The 5,000-nt window shown below is 37.4% G+C and overlaps 1 pseudogene; it reads left to right on the top strand.

The window, feature by feature from the left end:
- LOC140042461 (large subunit ribosomal RNA) overlaps window positions 1–5,000 on the top strand; it is a 9,414-nt pseudogene that overhangs the window by 517 nt on the left and 3,897 nt on the right.

Here is a 5,000-nt window from a genome sequence, read left to right on the forward strand (position 1 = left end):
GGCTCGTGCCTCCGTCGCGTGTACTTCTTGCGTGCGTAGAGCTGACGACCGGCCGGTAGTCCACCAGAATGCCGATCGGCAGGTTCCTCCCACGGTCGTTCGCGGCCCGGGAGAGCTTATAGCCGATCTCCAGCGGCTGGACGCCCGGTCGAGGAAGGGAATCCGCGTCTGCCCTCTTTCGGGAGGGCTGGGCCGCCTGTCTCCCGCGAGTTGGATCGGAGCGGGACTGTTCTCAGTGTCGTTTCGGTGCAGCTTTCGGCTGCGCAGGTCCGGTCTCAACAGGCGCCCAGGGTCGGTCAGCGAGGTCGGTAGCCCACCCGACCCGTCTTGAAACACGGACCAAGGAGTCTAACACGCCCGCGAGTCGTAGGGACTTTGAAGCCCGAAGGCGCAATGAAAGTGAAGGCCAGTCCGTCTGGCCGAGGTGGGATCCCGTCGCTCGGCGGCGGGCGCACCACTGCCCCGTCTCGATCACGGCAGTTTCCAGCGAGACAAAAAGTGGTGAGCCCTCTATAGTTTCGATGCTCGCTTTTTCTTATTTTATGTTATAGAGGGCGCTAGTTTAAATACCCGGAAGACTATTTTTAATACCCTGGTAAAAGAGAGGGAATAAACTGACCAATAGACAGTGTTATAATTGAAAATTTAATGAATATTCATGTTATATTCGAAGAAGAAGGCGTGTAATTGATATTCGAAGCCAGCGGTCACTCCGTTTCTCAAGACTTTACGAGATATGAGTATTGAAATCTTACGTCTATTTTGCGACAAAAAACAGTAAAAAATAGCAGTTTAATTACAGGGTAATGGTGAGGTTATATATTTTTTTTGCAATTTACATAAACATCGGCGCCTAGTCGATGTGAAAATTCAAAAACTTGATAAACAATATTTAAAAAATCTCGCTGACGTCTAATCCAGTTTAATAATTATATACACAGAAAGTCGGGGCCCATTTGCCTGTTTTGCACACGTGGGTGTGCTGCTAAAGGCCTAGGCCTAACAAAGGTTTGTCACCTAGTACTAGGTTTAAGCCACGAAAAATAAATACTGTATAGGCCTAGGCCTAGAATAATATACTCTTAGTAGGCCTAGCCCAAGTATATGTCGTTAAGACTAAGAGGGGAAATCAGCAGGGCCAGGCTTAGTAACAGCTCTATCTAGCTAGGCTAGGCCTAATTTTTTAATATGGTGCCATCAAGACATAGGTAGGCCTAGGAGGATAGGTATACTTACTAACTAGCTTTCATGAGGGCCTAAGTTATTCTACAGTAGAAAATGTGAAAATATCATAGTCTATCTTCCTATGGCTTGAATATTATTACTAAACTATGGCAGCAACAGCATTGCATTTGTAGAATAAAAAATAAAATTTTGATTTTAATTTTGACAGTATAGTCCTAATAATAATATAATATTTCATCATGTATTTCAATCGCTAGTCCACCATTTTTTTAAATAATGATGATAAATATTTATAATTCAAAAATTGTACTACAGGTTCCAAAAATACCACCAACACAAACAAGTACGACTACTTTATTGATGCAAGTGAGGTTCATAAGAGAATCCATAATAAAGAAGAAGATGGCACTCCGTCAGATTTATCAGTAAGCCTATATTTTCTTTTATTGCGTATTCATTGTCGTGTACTTTATTCTTCTTTTTCTGAAAAATATAAACAGGTTTATTTAATTTTTGGTGAGCAGGGAGCTAAAAAGCACAAATAGTGTAATCAATAAAGTGTAAATTGTTACCAATTTTTCTTCTTTTGGGTTCAACTATTTCTTCTATTATGCATGGCTGAGTGGTAATTGCATGTGACCGCATCATGGATGTTAACTGTCCAAGTCTGTCATGCATCCCAGCAACTGTTCTTTTCCTTTTATTAAGCGCGGCGTGAATAGACTCCCCACCTTGCTCGCTAACCAGTCCCAGACCAAATCTCCAAGCCTTTAATTGGGGAATGACATGTTCCTCGAGCATATGTAATTTTGGAGATATACTTTTGTTGGTTTTTCGATATTCCTCCATAAAGTCTTTTATGGCTTCATCTGAATTTTTTTTGTAGAAGAGAAAAGAAACAGTTGCAGTGTATTGTAGGAAAAGAAACAATGGCATGTCTAAGGAATACCTTGAAAGGTAAGCATAATTACATTACCATTTCCTTGAATATCAACATCTGTGACAGGTTTTGAATGATTCAAGTTGTTGTGAACCCTAGAAAATTTTGAAAGGAGTGCATCGTACTTGGTGACCAATTCTTTTACTCTTTTGTCAATTAGCTGAATTTTTCCGATAGGAATCTCAGCTTCTTGAATTTTCATTTCATGTAGTGGAGCATTCACTAGTTCATTCCTAACATGGTCCTATTAAAAACAAATATACATTTTAAAAACTACAATTTTAATAATTAACAGTTGAAACAATATCAATTAAAAGAATAGTTAATTTACCTGGCAACATTTATGAACATGGTTACCAATAAATGATTTACCATGATAGGCTTGCCGTTGGATGCGATTTTTTTGTAGCACACGCTCCAGTGATGTGACAATTGGACCCGTTCCAAATGGAAGCCCATTTTCCATGCATTTTGTCTGTAAAATAAAATATAATACAAGTTTTGTCTTTAGAGTATGTGTCTGGCAAGACGCATCTATGTCATTTATTGTTTGAGTAACTTACCAGTGACTCAATCTCTTCTCTCAATTTGACTATCTTTCCCACATTGGTAATGATGCTACCATCAACACTTCCTTTAAGATAGATTAATGGCATTGCATCCTCCATCTCAGTCAACTTTAATTTCTTTTCTTCAATCTTTTCTTTGATATCAATTTGTGTTTGGATCTGATGTTGAATTATTTTATCAAACTTTGATTCAGAAGTGTCATCAAGTTCTCCATTTTTCCTTAGGGAATATATGAGGCAATCTATGCTGTGCGCCTCCGTCTCAAGCATATCAAAGAGCTTCTTGAATATGCCCAATGACAAGTGCAGGCTAGGAACAGACACCTAAACGATATAAATTTTAATACCAACAGTGCCATATAATGAAGTAAGTACATTTGTTTCTCTAATATAAAGATAATTAAAAACAAAACTGATGTACTTACATGATCTACCTCAATTGATACTAAGGGATTATTAACAACGCTCATGGAAACATCCTTAGATCGGCTTTCAATTCCGCCATCTTCCATAAACATTCTATAGTTGGCTCTGATTGAAGCCAATGATCGCTGTTTGGCGGGTGGTGCCTTTAATTGCATTTCTGCTTTTGGTTTTTCACAAAAGAGACAGCAGTATCGAGCTAAAAGTATTCAAATTTTTTAACAATGTTTAAAAATGCTAAAATATGCAGTAATACAGTATAAATAAAATTGGCTTAGAAAGATTTTGTATAAATTAAATGATGATAAAATAATTTAATAGTTTACCATTTGGTCCATTTAATCCATAGAGTTTTGTTAGATACTCATAGTCCCCAAAACAGAAAACTCTCAGTGTGTAATTGCTGAAAGAAATTATACATATATTTTTATTTTATTACTTGTATACGCATCCACATAATTGTTAAGTTGATATACTAGTTGTATTCTTACCGCCATTTTTCCCCGTTCAAAGCAACAACTTGGTGGGCCACTTCCGGAAGAGTCCGGTTAATATTAAACATCATGTCAGGGGCATCAAATATTAGTACGACGATGATGTTGTTAATTGAATTTGGTTTGGCGAGGCTACATATCTGTACCTCAAATTTGGTACTTCCACCTCCCTTATCCCCGCCAAACTTTATCCAAACCTCGTTATTATTGGGAGATAGGTTGTTCAGTCTGTAAAAAAATTAGTAAATATTAATTCAGTTTTTAATTAATTTCTTTTAACTTTTATTTCCATAGCAAATCCATAGGAACAAAAGTAAAGTCCTAAAAAGTAAGTTCTACACTTTGTAAGCACATATTAAAATTTAACTTCAGCGTACCTTGAGTGTTCATCAAGATATGAAAATACAACTTTTTTAATGTTTTTCAGTTTGACAGTAGGCGTTGATCTTAATTCTATCCCGTCTGGGGACGTCTCAGACCTAAAACATAGCATTTCCATTGTGGATTCAAAATAATCCCCAATGAGATCATTTTGCCGCTGCCGCATCCTTTTCTCTGATGGTATTGTCCCCTTCTCCACATATCTAGTACATAAAAAGGATTAATAATGTAGTCTCGCTTTATTACTAGACATACTTGACTGTGTCTAAAATGCCTGTATTCATGCATGGTTTTATTTAATCACATAATTGTTTGTTTACCTTCTTAGCTTTCGTAGCTGGTTCCATGCCAGATGGCAGTCTGACACCATTGCCAGAGCCTTATCTGTATCTATAGACGAAGTTGATGCTATGTTGGCTGCTTTTAAGACCGCTTGACTCATATGTTTGGCTGAGTACACTTTTTGATGGAAATCACCAGCCTCACTATTGCCAACTGATTTTATGATGCTGCTGATGCTATTTGCTCGTCTTGAAACAGTTCGAGAACTGGCCTTATCACTTGAGACTTTGGTGTTTGGTATGATAGCAATCTTTGCTGGCTGTAGATAAGAATTGTATTTGTATGTTTTATGCTAACAATTCTGTTATAATAATATTAATCTACTTTTTATAACATGCAATATGATAATTACAGAATTTGTTTTAAAGCACTCACCCGACCATTTGTTGCAATCAGCATTTCCTTACTTTTCTTTAGTTGATTGTAAACAACTTTTTCTGCAAACGTTTGTATTGTTTGGGAGACATGACTATCTTCTAGTGATTTCTCTAACACTGATACAGCTTTTGAAACATTATGATAAACCACTTCTTTAGTTGTCTGGTGTTCACAAATATGTCTCTGATGTTGAGAGTATTTTATGAACTTATTGCACGAGCATTGTAATTCTAGTGATTTTAGAGACTCTATTACAATTTGGGAGGCGGGTTTAAATTCCAGCATGTG

The sequence above is a fragment of the Antedon mediterranea genome, chromosome 2 (genome assembly GCF_964355755.1).
Source record: "Antedon mediterranea chromosome 2, ecAntMedi1.1, whole genome shotgun sequence".
NCBI classification, from domain to species: domain Eukaryota; kingdom Metazoa; phylum Echinodermata; class Crinoidea; order Comatulida; family Antedonidae; genus Antedon; species Antedon mediterranea.